The 14,695-nt window shown below is 43.8% G+C and overlaps 1 protein-coding gene across 7 annotated transcripts in view; it reads right to left on the bottom strand.

The window, feature by feature from the left end:
* Positions 1-14,695, bottom strand: part of ATXN1 (ataxin 1) — a 393,782-nt gene that overhangs the window by 143,808 nt on the left and 235,279 nt on the right. For 6 of the 7 annotated variants that reach the window (XR_004959025.1, XR_004959022.1, XR_004959023.1 and 3 more), the window contains one exon: positions 4,059-4,184. The exons of the other annotated variant lie outside the window; for it this stretch is intronic. The gene's annotated coding sequence lies outside the window, so the exon portion shown is untranslated. The remainder of the gene's footprint in view (positions 1-4,058; positions 4,185-14,695) is intronic. 7 annotated transcript variants of the gene reach the window in all.

The following is a 14,695-nucleotide window of genomic DNA, read 5'->3' as shown; positions in this document are numbered from 1 at the left end:
CCGAAATGCTGAGAGGAGGCTGAGCGTTCAGGGATGACGCCGCCAGGGGAAGGGTGTGCCTGGGATGTGCTAGACTTTGCCAACCACTCAGGAAGTCGCTCTGACATCAACTCTCAGAAGCAGCAGCTCTTGCAAAGGCCCCGCCAAAGGGGCAATGGCCAGGAATGAGTGAGGCTATCAACGAGAAGGAACTGCAAGGAGTCTGGGAAACAGAAAGAACCGGGCGGAACAGAAAGCCCGCGAGGACTGGAGGCTACACAGAAACCTGGGCGGCACGTGCTCAGTCAGAGTCTTTGCAATGTGCAGGCCAACTGACAAGCCCATGCATGATAAGCAAGCGCTGGGAAAAAAAGAGAGAGACTATTTTTCTTCATTATCCAGCAGTGAAATCTCCCCTTCTCGCCTGACTCCCTTTTGTACCTCGGTTTTGTTTTGTTTTGATGACAGTGCTGGAGGATCGATCGCTGGCAAATCTAAAAGGTACAAACTAACAGAGAGGGAGATCCCCAAATCACTCTTATTAGAGGCCGATGTGTAATTCTCTTACTCTGGAGGCTAGAAATCAGCTTCCAAGGTTCAAAGCTTATGAAGACGGCATAATACTGAGCAAATAGGCACAGAGGTGTCTATTTTAATCTTTCAATTTCTTCCGAGGAATATGTAACTCCTGCACTCAGAGGAGTTATTCTCAAAAGGGGGCCGAAAAACACACAAAACTCAAGAAACCTTTATTATTGTGATGCACAAAAGCAACGCAGAACGATGCCTCCCCTGGCCTTTCACACCACACAGAGGAGATGAGCTGGATGGGGGCCATGCCATTCCTTCATTCCCACTGGGCGTCACCCAAAAGGGGACGGAATAAAAAAGATGCTCTCCAGTGAAGGTTGAGCTTCTAGGGAGATTCAGCAGCACCTCAAGCCAGGTTCCCGCTTTGGGAATAAATATAAACATAAACAGTCATAACAGGGTGTGATTATAAGAGGCAAAACCACCAAAACCACCACCTTCCACAGAATGCCCAGGCAGGCTGCTCACAACGAGGCAATAGAACAAACCACTGAAACGGAAAAGCAGAGGAAACATACACAGTGCAGACGTTTTTTAATAAATGTATCAGAAAATCCCCAAACTCTATTGATAGCGCTATAAAAGCTTTTTTACATATGTAACAAATTGTTTCCATTCCCACATTTACTTAAATACATCATAGACACTTAGCATTTACTTCTAAGGATGAAAGAAAACAGCCCAGTCCCTCGGAGCCACCCCCTACCCAGTTCTCATCAGGACTTTGTTTATGCCCCTTTTACTGATGGCTCAGGCCACAGGCGAGAAGCCCAGGCACAGGTTTACTCTGTCCTTAGACAGTCACTGAAATACCAACTGCGTGCCCACTGTGGGCCAAGCAGCATTTTAGGTCTTATAGAGTCACCAGAAAACAATAATCATAATGGTAATCATCGTAATCATCATCATCCTTGCTTTCATGGAGCTTAAAGTCTAGTTAAGGAAATGGACGATTAAAAAAATAAATATATAATATACATAAGGTGCCTGAAGCAATAAAGTAGGCTCGAGGATAGAGAGGGATGGGTGCTATTTTACACAGGTCGGGAAGGCTCCTTTGAAAGGGTAACTTGAGAAGTCCTATTTAAGGAAGCAGAGAAGCTTAGGAAAGAAATGTAGATCACCACCTCCTTGCTTATGTACTAAGCAATATTTGAAGATGAAGGTGGACCGTTTTTAAAAAGTTAATTTCCAAAATGGCTCATATTTAATTTTCAAGCAGACCGCTGGGTGTGGACCCTAAACAGGAAGGACTGAAACTACATTCTCAGGGAGCACTCTGGTGAACACCTTTGAGAACTGTCCCATGGTGCCTGAGAGGGTCCTGGGGAGAGGGTATCATGACAGTGACAGAGACAGTAATTTGTTTCTAACCGTAAGACTGTGCTTAACATTTTAAAAACCGTTGTCAATTCAAGTTGTGTAAAATCACTGACTTTTAGAAGGTAAACGAAGGTCCATCGCCAAGCCTGATCCCTTATGCAATGTTAGCCACTGGGAGCCAAGAGAATCGCTGGAGCTCATCTAAATCAACGTTCTCACGTTACTTCTCACAAAATGGGCCGTCAGGGCTGCAGCGGCCCACGGTTAGACAGGTAACTGCAGTATCAGGTGTAAAAACCCAGGTCTCCTGATTCTTAGGTCAGCTCTCATTGGCACTCGTTTCTTGTACAAGACGCACACCTCAGAGCCAGCGTGAGCCACTGTAAGGAGCTAAGTCCCTCTGCTGGGAAGAAGGTGGCAGACCTGAGCGGGGGCTAACGGGAACAAGAGGGGTTCTGCAGAGGTTATGAGTTTGGGGTACAGTCTGCAAGGACTGCTGAGGACGCACACCATGCATTCAGTGGCTGTTACGTTTATTGCTCAAATGTTCAGATACACCCCATCTATGAGCAGGCACATATTCTTTGAAAATCCCCTGGGGCCTGCAAGTAAGGGAGAAATATAAACTCAGTGTTCTAAAAATGCACCAAGAATACAAAAAGTTACCAATTTTAAAATTTACTAAGGAAACTGGGACCCCCACCCTTCCCCTCGCCACCGTCCAAGCAAATGCGATTTGGAAGATAAAGTTCTTACTTCTAAAGTTCATTAGAACTTGGTGCTTTCTTCCTCACCCTCAGACTACCTCTTTTGGAGAAGGATTTCACAGTGACTTCACGTTGGCCATGTAGTAGCTGGAAGTTTACATTCAGAATACCTTTGAAAAACCTCACTCAGTGTTTGAGGCTTGGCCTAGTATCACATGAGCGTTCAAAGCAAAGGTAAAAAAAACAACCAATATACCACTACAAGAGGGAAACAAAAAGCTATCTTGATTCCAGTGACTGCAGTGCTCATTTAAATGTAATCTGAAACCTAAACCACTTTTCCACAAGATGCTTGCTTCCTAGGATGAAAATGCTTTAAAAAAACATCTCCGGAAGTCCATTCTAACCTACCTGAGTCAGAAAACAACGTCTAGTAAAACACACTGCTACTGTAACACCCAAATCTAACAGGGCCCCCAAGTATTCCTTAAGATTGATACAAACTTTCACAGTAAGAGATACTTTCTATTAAGAATTAAAATGCCTCACATGATGCTCTGCCCCTCATGGGGACCCCAAACCAAGATGCCAACAGACCAATAAGCAAGTAGCATGGAGCAATCTCCGAACTCAGAAAATAACACTTCATGGGGCTTAGTGACTTGCCCAAGGTTGCGACGTTACTTGTCCTTGTAAACAGGACCAGGAGTACGATTCAGGTAAATCGATTCTAGGAGCTGTGTACTTTCCACCACAACCAACATGCTCACACATACAAAATGCAAACACATGGGAACGCCAGCACTGCTCAAGTCAGCTCACTAGGACGCACTGGGAGACTGCTGATGCAACAAACTCACTTCCGTTCGACTATTTAACCCACGTATGTGGATATGCATCCCTTAACACACATAAGTAGAAAAAGCATGAAATAAAAAAAAAAAATTCAATAGAAATTTTTCTTCTCAACATTAACGCTTTTTCTCTCTGATACATGCCCTCATATTACTGCACCTTGTTTTTCAAACTCTTTTAAGAAACTGGAAAAATATAATTCATTCCAATCAAACACGTCACATAACAAAAATAACGGCTGGTGCAATCCTGGTTACTAATCCTTCGCCTGGAGAATGTGACCCCTCCCCACCAACCTATAAGAAGTGCAAGGCTGCCCTGAACTTGACCACTTGACTGTACCAGGAGCATGGACGTTTCCACAACGAAAGAATCACCGTGTTCCACTCTTTCGTTACAGGAGAAAATGGGAAGTGCCCCATGGAAGCTAAGAGAAAGGCACGTTCGCAGCAAATAAGAACAGAGCCTCTCCCCTAAAAAAAGAAATTAATTGGATGATCACCTAGCACTGACATGAACACCCCTTCACCACCCTGGCTCGGCTGCATCCAGTGATTCACAACTTGCGAGGCAGACACTGCAAGTGCCGCCCTCTTCACTTACAACATTCACCGTGCGCGGTTCACCGGGAGCCCCAGCCTTCCTTCACCATGGAGACTTCCCGCGAGAGCTGGAGTGCTCCTGGGCTCAGGCGTGCTCTTTCTTCCGTCACAGAGAAGGGAGAAAAACCTAGCACAGGAACAGAGCAGAAGAGAAAGAAAAAGGTCAATGCATCATCAAATCAGTCATTATCACAACAAATAAAGTTCACGATCAATGAGACTAACTGATCATTCACCAAAGACCATTTTCCTGTACCATTTTGTAAAAAAGAAATTCAATAATTTCGCTCTTGCCCCAGGAGACACAGTGGCATGGCACGGCTAACCTTCTGCCCTGCTCCTCCCTGCCCCCCAGAAAGTTGAAGCCGATTCTGGGAGACTTCAGAGGCAATCCCAGCTGAGATGCAAACTTACAACACAGCCTCAAAATCAGCCACCTGGTTTTCCTCTCTGCAGAAAGGAGGGAGCTAGGACCTTTTGCCATTTTCATACTTCACTGGGTTGTTGGGAAGATCAATAAGATCACTCTTGCAAAGCACTCACAGTTCCTGACAAGAAAGGCACTATGTAAACGCAATGTATTATTAGTGGTCATAAGCCTGTTACTGAGCTCCTAGCCAGAATATAAAGCCAGCCTTGGCCAGCCGCCAACAATCAACTGTCCCCGGGGCACCTAAACATCTAGGCTGCAAGGGCCACCAGGCTAAGATTCCTCCTTCCAGGGAGGGATGACAGAGGAGAAAGAAACTGAGGGCCTGGAGCAGGAAGGGAAGAGGAAGGGGGAGGGGAAGGCGGCGAGAGAGGCACGCGCAGGTGCACCAAGCTCGGGGCCAGGCCATCTGGCTCCCCGGACTGCTGGTCTGCAGTGTTTAGTGCCTTGGAGCTTTGTGGGGCTGTGACATTTCCCACATGGCTGTCTGCCATTTCCGTCCACCAAGGACAACACTCACACACAGCAGTGGGCGCTGAGGACCTGCTGGGGAAGGTCCTTCTTGGATAACTTTTGTTTGCTGCTTTTAAAGAAAAGACCTATTCATATTCTGATCATTAATGTTTTCTACACCTGGATTTTAACATTGTTCCCCTCCTTGAAGACAGAGCCAGAAACAGCGTTTCCTGGGCCAATGTTATCAAGTGTTTGGACTTGGGAATCCTTGAGGAGCATTCTTGAGGTATAGGAACACACACGAGTGGCTTTGGGGACAACAGAAAAGAGAACTGACTGCTATGCTGAGGTCTTGTTTGCCTCCCAAATAAATCATCCCCAAGGGCCTTTCAAAGTCACGAGCACATGCTGAACAAAGGTGGGAGCGGCAGCACTTACACTGTGGGTGTAATATTTTTGAGAGAAAAAGTGGTCCCTTATTTCAAAAAAAGGCAACAATGAAAAATGTCAAATCTTAGCTCTGGAATTGGTAAAACACTGACAAATCTACCTCAAAATAAAGAACTAAAAAATGGAGAGAAAAAAAATAGGACAGGAGAGAGAGAGAGGAGATGTCTGCTACTGATATAATTAATCATGCTTTTATAATGAATACAGTTTCTAAAGTGCTTTCTTATTAATTAATTCATTCACTCGCCACATTGTTACTTGGTGCTTAGTATATCCACCGGGTTCTACGTTGGCAGTGTGAACAAAACGGACACACACCACGCTTCTAGGGACCTCCTTGCCTCATGGGGAAGGATATTAAGAATCATAGTATACTCTTAGTCTATGTACACAATTTGAAGGCTGGACAGGCATTATAAAGGGCAAATAAGCACCGTGATTTGCACTTATAATTGGGCTGGTGCCCCATGTAGAGGGAGGAGCCCAGAAAGCACTGCTTGCAGAAGTAACTTTGGAGCAGAGAAGCGGATGGGGGTGGGGTTAGTCTCAGGGAGCTCCCAGCGAGCAGGCGCAGCCTGAGTGTCATCTGGAGACGTACAGCCGATTCCTACTTCATCTCTGCGCTTTCTCCCTGGCCTTTTCAACTGGGTCTCCTTGCTCAAAATCAAGCAATGAGCAACACACTTTATAATATTAACTAGAGTTATTGTGGTGATCACTTAGCAATATATAAATAGATCAAATCATTGTTGTACACCTTAAACTAATATCATGTTACATGTCAATTATAGTTTATTTAAAAAAAAAGAGAGAGATAAGCAACAGAACTGTTCTTCATGTCTTGAAATAAAAGCTGATTCTTCTTCCTGACTGCCTGGGTCATCAGGGCCACGAAGGCGGAGTGATTTCTGTGAGAGGAACTCCGTTCCGTGCAGGTCTTAAACCTGATGCGACAGCAAAGGCCGACTTCCGAATGCATCTCAAGTCACCCCATCATCACAAGAAATAGAAGCTCTTTGTTAACACCTGCGTGCCACAGCTGGAGTTAAGAAAACCCTCCTAAAAAGAGCTAAAAACAGATCATACTACATGTAAATGTCTGAAAAAAAAATCTTTTTAGTACTTTGCATTAGGTTTCAAATTTGCTGGCTTCCTCTAGACTATCAGATCTTTTTAAAATTTCTCTCACACATTTAAATGGAATTTATGCTCACCTACCTAATATAATATTGTATGTCAATGGTAACTGAAAAATAAAAAATTATTTTTAAAAAAGAGTGTCTTGAAAACCTGTCTTGGTTCTTGGTTTGGTTACCTGTTTACTTACCCATGTGAGTAGTAAGATGTAGAGAAATAAAAAGCAATGAAAATGTTTTGTTCAACTTAATTGTGTTTTCTTGTTTCCTACACCCCAAATCTGGTACAATTTACTTCTTCCACTAAGGAAAATCAGTACGTAATTCGCTTTCCTTGCCATTTGAAACGAAGGCTTCCTCCGACGGGCTTATTCATGTTCTCCCCACGATGGAGTATGTTTGAAAAGCTGTTTGAAACAAATAAGCCAAACTTTTACCTGAGTCTCTTTCCATTTAAGACATCCAGGATAAAATGTAATTTCTCCTCCGAGTTGCTCATAAAACCAAAAATAATAATACTCCAAGTTCAGTCTTAAAATACAAACCCTCACTTTGACTCAGTAGTTCTGACAAGCTAGAACACTCAGAAAGAAAAGAGAGGGCAAGGAAAGGGGCTTCCTGAAGCCACGCTGCCCAACAGCCCGCCACCAGGCCTGGGAAATCACGCCAGGCTGACGGATTCATCCCGGCCAGGGAAGAACATGATACCACGCCAACTCCTCCTTCCCCTGACTGCCCACAGCACTTACAGTCTGTAGCACACATTTTAACCCAAGGTCCTTTTCAATTCAGCACTCTGTTATATTGTCCTTTTATATTCCGCTGGATTTATTTAAGTCTTGAAGGCTTGAAAAGCTTTTAAGCTCCTTGATGAAAGAACCCTCGCCATGCCCTTCCTTTGCAGCCTCCTAAGAGTGTCTATTAGAAGAGCCTGCATTTAAATTAAATGATCCATTTCCAAAACCTGTTCTACGACTTAACCTGTACTCCAAAGGAATCACTATTCTTCAGCTATAATTTAAGTCCTTCTCATTTATCTCTGTCCTCCAGGGACTTAGAGTTCCGATGATGACTACCATCCCAATGAAAGCCCTCCCTCCGTACACTGGAGAACAATTAAGTGATAACCTAGCATTCGCTCCTCTGTTCTTCCAGTGCACTATATTTTTAGTTATGAGTGGCTTTTGAACAGTCGCCATCTCCTTTCAAGATTTACAACCCCCTCCCCACCCCAGGTCACCAGGAACCTATATCCTTGATGCTCACAGCTTTTCAAAAGCCACTATTAAGGAAACCTTTGCGGTATGTGGAGGGGAGATGTACGCAGGGCCTCTCAAACTTGAACCATCCTCAGAAAAACCTGGAGGTCTTGTTCAACCACACTGCTGGGTCCCACATCCAGAACTTCTGATTCAGTGGGCCTGGGGTGGGACCAGAGAACTTGGGTTCTAACCAGTTCCCAGGTGATGCTGCTGCTGCTGCTGGTCCAGGGACCACCCTTTGAGAACCATGGCTCTGAGGTAAGTCTTTCTGTCAATTAGATAGCCAGACAGAGGCTAAGGATCTTTTGAATACATTTAATCACTATAAGATGGCCACATTGGAAGGACTGATACCTGTCTATTCCAAAGAGGTGACAGATGACCTGAAAAACAAGCTCACACACTTTATAATCTGGGAAAACTTTTGGTGGCTCAGTCTTGGGTCTTAGTCTGTTCTCTAACTGGCGTCAGGTCCCATTGGGGTCAGCTCGGCCCTCTGTCTCTCCTCCAGTGTTTTGCCTTCACTAGAAACTTCTTGCAAACATATCAGTCATTGCTATTCCTGAAAGACCTTCCCCATACCCTGATACATTCCCAAATGGCTGTCACCTTCTCCTGTTCCCCAACAAACATGATCACATGTAGTATCAACACAATACCGGATTTTACCAGGTGCATCTTAAACTCTTGGAGTTTGATGTCAAGCGCTTTTTTTTTAAGTAAACTTCTTCCTCTTTCTTTCAGATGGTTTTCTGCCTTTGATATGCGGTGGCTCTTTCCTAACTGACTTCTTTTACAATATTTGACATAGTAGTTCCTTCAAGTCTCTTGTCCTTGTATGTAATATGCCTAAATACATTACATTTTGCCTAAACAGCATCTCTCCTCCAGTCTCTTAGTTATTTGGGCTAGGATGACTTCATGCTCAAAGATGGACATGTGACCTAAGTCTGGAGAATCAGAATACATACCCCTTTCGACAGGATGACTGGTTTTAGGGTAGGCACATAATCAAAGGCATGCCAATCAAAGGCATGCCAATCAAAGGCCCTCTCAGACTGGCTGAATGGACCCTGTCTGAGTGAGCCCATGGAAGCATGGTCTACAAGGAGCTGTTTTTACCACCTTGTGAGGAAAGCCCACTTGACAATGAAGCTCTTCCGCAGGAGCAACGCTGAAAGACAGGCAGTCTGAGTCCTGACCAGAGTGAGGTCCCTTGGATCCAGCCATGCCGTCAGTTAGACGCATCCCTGGATTGTTTAGTTATGTTGTCACAAACAAAATTCTAAAGTGGCCCCCAAATTGCCCTTTCCCCGAATGCACACACAACTTCCAGTTATTTAATCAAACAATAATCTGGGCACTGCTGAAGGGAATTTACAGATAAAATTAAGCTCTTAAATCAATTGACCTTAAAATAGAAAGAGTACCTGGTGGGCCTAACCTAATCAGGTAAACCCTTCAAGGGGACAGGCTCTTAAGAGACTCAGATTCGAAGCCTGAGGGCACATATAAAGAAGGGGGTCACAACATGTGGCAGGAAACTGGAGAGAGCAGGAGCTGACAGTGGTGCCTAGAACAGGGTCCTCAGTCCTACAACCACAAGGACATGAACTATGCCAATAAGCACCTGAGCGCCAAAGAGAACCGTGAGCCCCAGATGAGAAAGCAGTCGGGCTAACACTTTGATTTCAGCCTTATGAAACCCTGAGAATCCAGCTAAGCCATGGCTAGACTTCTGACCTGCAGAAACTGTGAGGATAACATGGATATGGTTTTCAGCCACTAAGTTTATAGTAATTTGTTACGCAGCAATAGAAAACTAATACATGTATGATACAATCAATTCCATGTTTTTTGCTTAAATCACTTTGAGTTTTGTCTTTTGCACCAAATATCCTAATATTCCTGGTTTCTCGGAGATATACTGTTGTGTGTCCCTTACATCACTTTGCGGCTAGTTTCTAGGCTTTTGTCCCTTCCCATTATTCCTTCTAACCCCAGGGTACGCACTCCCCAATGTTACATGCTCAGCGCTCTCTCTTCTCTTTCTATAACAATTTCTTTTTATTGCATATAGTTCTTAAATCTGTATCCTGGGCCCTTGCATCTCCCCTAACAAACTGCTGGATATATGTAGTATAAATAAATTATGTCTATTTCAAAATACCCCCCCTCCCAAACCAGCCCTCCTCTTTTATTTCCCATTCACGCTAATGGGGCCAATGTCTTCTCTTTCTCCCCAGTCCGTCAGCAGTCATGGTCACGGTCACGGTCAAGGTCATGACCTCGAGCTGCGCTCTATTCCCACCCCGCCACGCTGGCGCAGACTCTGTTTCCCTCACAGCCGCGTGCCAGCTGGTCCTCTTCCTTCACTATTCTCCCCTCAGACCTCGAGTCACCTCTCCTGGATCAGACGGCCTCAAGCATATTACATAATGCAACGTCTCCATGCCATACTGTGGGACTGGTTCCTACAGCTTGCCGACAGTCCTTTAAGAGCTGATGTTCCAGACCTTCACAATCTGGCCCCAACATGCTTTTCCAACTTCATCTCCCACTTCTCCCCTTATGCATGTTGTACCAGCCAACGCCAGCATCTCTCTTCATCTCTGAACACTCCCATTTCTATTCAACATGTTAAAATTCAAGCCACGCCTACCGAGACCTGCTCAAATCCTACTTTTCCACTCTTCTTTCCTTCATCCTCCTATGCTACAACTTTCTCAACCAGAAACACTTTTTCTTTTCTTTTTTATGTGAGTTCCTATAGTTTTATTCCCTTTCCTTAGGATACTAATCATGTTATTCCTTATCCTAACACAGGCACCGTTTCCACAGGCAGACTAGTAGACTCTGTGAAGACAGGGTTTGTGTCTGCCTTCTCGTACGCCTCAGAGACTTTGCTGGCGGTAACCCCTTGTTAAATACTGTTTGATTCAATGACTGCGAATGTGGCGTTTTACTTTCCCTCTGACATGTCCTCAAGTCTTCTTACTCTGTGGTTATCGAATAGGAGAGTCCCTTTCTGGTGTCTTGGAGAAAAAAAACATTACTTAAGTCAATATGGAAACTGTTCAGTCAATGAAATATTCTGCAAGAACCTTTTTTTCCAAGCCAGGACTAACGCTGACTGTATTTTCTCTCTGAGGAGCAGCAGCCTGGGCTGTTGGCACTCTCAGAGTTCGGAAATGCTTCCTCTGCCGGGGGGGCTCAGCCGAGCAGGGTACAGCGTCAGACTGCCCCTGCTCACAAGGAGCATGCATGTCTGTCATGGGGAGCGAGATTCCCCCTTCCCCAGGAAAGGCAGTGGCAATGCAGAACTTTCCAGAGAGCAGAGGTATCCGGTCAGATTTCGGGGAGAACTGGAGGGAGGTGAAGGGTGAGATGAAGCCCAAACCTATGGTATTCTGAAAAATAGAATTTATTCATCCTATCATGCAATCCCTCTTCAATCGGCATTCGATGATTTGTGTGATTTATTCATTGAAGAATCTTTTTCCAGAATGGCAATCCTTTGGGTATCAAGCATGCATTTGGAACATTTTCTACTGTTATTAACTGGTTTGTGCTTAGGTAGAAAAATAAACAAACAAAACAAAAAACTAAAATTAGAATCTGTCTGAAGAACACATAATCAGAGAGATAAATATGCTGAAAAAAATACTATGATCACATTTTTTAAAAATTATAATTCATGCTGATCTGTGCCACTGTTGCCTAAGATTAGCATAGCTCATCACATAGAGGTAAGGCTGTATCCACACACATTTAGACTCAGCAGGTGTTTGTAGCTGGATGCAGGTTACAGCTCCTTATTGCTAGGAAATATAATTATGCATCCAGGGAAAAGTATGTCTGTATATCAAGAATAAGATGAAAACATACATACGAAATACCTTATCTGTATTAAATAGCCACAGAACGACATCTTCAGTAAATTATAATTTTTGAAGACCAAGGTGGATATGCTCCTTACAGACAACTCTTTTCTGGGCCTCAGCTGTTTAATGCTCTGCTCCCACTTTGGGTTGCTGCAGCCCAACTAAAGGCACTGTGGCCCAGGATAGGGAATGGGGTCAAGACCCCGGAGGACACACGTCCCCAGGGTTACCAGCCCCTCTCAGGCAGCAGAGTCGGCACACACCTTTTCCCCAGGACAGTTTTGCTCAGACTGCTCCAGGAGGGCAGTGACTCCTTTGGGTGCTAAGGATGAGTTGGGAGAAAGGGGGGTGGGGGGGCAGAGCCTGTGCTTCATGGAATGATCATGATAAAGCATTTGTAAGTCATGCGCTGTTATGGTCCCTAAGGAGCCACTGTGAGTGGTCCCCTGACTTCAAATGTCTTTCTGTTTCTACTCTCTTTGCTCTCCTTTTAAAAGTAACATCAGTAGAAATCCTAAGAAATTTAAATATTTTTCTCTCATTGTTTTTTGCCATCATATTAGGAATTAGAGGCTAGTATTTTCAAGTATTTTATTTGGCCTGAATTCACAAAATACTGAACCGCGAGTGAAAGTAAAAAGACCAGACAGAATACCCCCCAGACTATCCTTTTTGGACAAATATAAGTAACAGAATTCACCAAAGGTGTTCAAAGCAGAACAATGCTGAAGGCATCCTATCAAAGCCTCATAGCTTTTTCATTTAATGAAATATAACTACGAAAAAGCGTAGTAAAAGCTATAGTATCATTATATGAGTAAAAGCGATTCAAAGAGTTTTAAAACACAGAATTATTTTCCAAAATTCAAAATCAGCAACAGTTTTACCCACTCAACTTTTGCATAACGTTTGGGTCAGCAGGACTTCCCCTAATTATATTGAATCAACCTCATGTTTCTTCTTTTTGTCTGTTTTATTAAATTAAAAGGCAAAAATATATATAACAACTCTTTATATTAACCTCTTTTTTTGGATACCATTCCAGGTACTGCCTCTTTGTTCAAGTATTACAACTTTCTGATCACATCAGAAAAAAAGAATACTGCAAGACAAAGGCACTATTGAAAACTTCTCTCCTTTTGGAGGAGGCTTAATAAAACTATTCTAGCTTAAAACTGAGATTTCAATGGGCTCAACTGTGAACAACAGGTACCAGAAATGCCACTTGGCATTAAGTCCAGGGATTACACTGTCGAAAACACCAAAGGCAGCTGTACTTTGATGTGGGTTCCTTGGTGCCGGGGAAGTACCAAGAAATACAATTATTGTTGTTCTATGAATGTAGAGTGGAAGATCTGATACCATATTTGGAGCAAAGATCCTCTGTGTGGGGGTGGAGGGAGCCAGGGAGGGGTGCGGAGCACAGGCACTTGTGCACACATGCTTGCTTGAGTCAGTCACAGGTAACAGTGTCTAAGGAAAGACCACTCCACTTGCTACAATGTTTTCAACTCAACAAAAGGGTAATATCAAGCAGTATTTTCTGGGCAAAGGAACCCAGAAAGATATAGTCACAATATGCCTTCTGAGTCCGGAAACTCAATTAAAATACCTAATGATCATGTTTCATTAAAAAATCCCAAGGAGTCTGGCCGGTGTGGCTGAGTGGTTGAACATCGATCCACACACCAAGAGGTCGCTGGTTCGATTCCTGATCAGGGCACATGCCCAGGTTGTGGGCCCGATCCCCAGTTGAGGGGAGGGGGGCCTGCAGGAGGTGGCCAATCGATGTTCTCTCTCATTGATGTTTCTCTCTCTCTCTCTCTCTCTCCCCCTAAAATCAATAAAGAAAAAAAAAAAAACCCAATGACATTCCTTTACAAAATGAGCACCCTAAAAGTTTCCTACATCTCTTTAAAAATAATATTTAAAACTCTTTAGAATTAGCAACATCTATTTACCACCAGGCTGAGGAACACACATTTTCAGGAAATGGCATAGCCCCATTTCTATTAGAGGAAAGAATAACAGGTTTTCTCCCCTCCCCCTTCCAGGTTTAGGGGTTTATCCTAGTATCATGGCTCAGGAGATTCTCACACTTACAACTCCTAACATCAAAAAAGAAGAACATTTCTAGCTCCTTAATTGTTTTGTCGAATAAGCTCTCAAAAGTTCATTTCTGTTACCTTTTTTCAGGCAAAATAAGAGGATTTTTACAAAAATTCTATTGCTAAAACAATGGAATTCTCCTGGGAATGACTTCGTTATGGAAATGAAGTGACAGTTTCTTTTATCTAGCCAGGCAGAAAGTCTGCATTTATAAAAGGCATTCAGAACACTCAAGTGCTGTGTGTGGGAGGGCATCAAATGCTATTTTTAATTCAGACTGCAGCATTCTTCCCATACAGGTCTTTCGGTCTAATCATAATCATAATAACACTGATCTAAAAAGAAAAAAATTCCGATTTCTGCTGACCCCAGCAGAAAAAAAAAGGTCGGAGAGAAAATGAAGACAATGATGAATACAGCTTCCTTCTACTTTTGAGCCACCCAGTAGGCTCAGAGATCACCCTCCAAAGCTCTCGGAGCTGACTCTATTATCCAGAATTAAAGCTCTGTGAGTAACAGGGTTACATCTTCTCACACAAATGTACATTTTTGTATGTGTGACCTGCACTCCACCGAGTTCGCAGGAATCACCTGTGCCTGCCAAGAAATGCTAGGAGTGTTCTGCCACCTGTTCCCGAGAGGAACAGTCCTCGGTGACGCTGTGATGGTGAGTCCAGCTGTGCGGCAGGACCACTCTGGAAACTGATTTCTACTTTCCAAAAGGAGATGAAGGCTTTGCATGTCTGCCATGTTCCCACTGGCTCTGCTGGGGACCAAAGCCCGAGGAGGAGCGACGAGTGGAAGCTGGTAAGGAGGTGTCCTGCAGAAGCATGACACTGGAGGGGAAAAGTTAGGATGAGAGTGGAGTTACTACAAAGGATAACTGATGGAACAAGACCCTCTAGCAATGG

This window comes from Molossus molossus, unplaced genomic scaffold (genome assembly GCF_014108415.1).
Source record: "Molossus molossus isolate mMolMol1 unplaced genomic scaffold, mMolMol1.p scaffold_m16_p_12, whole genome shotgun sequence".
Lineage (NCBI taxonomy): Eukaryota > Metazoa > Chordata > Mammalia > Chiroptera > Molossidae > Molossus > Molossus molossus.
The sequence above is the reverse complement of the archived record's forward strand: the minus strand, read 5'-3'. Positions and strand labels throughout refer to the sequence as shown.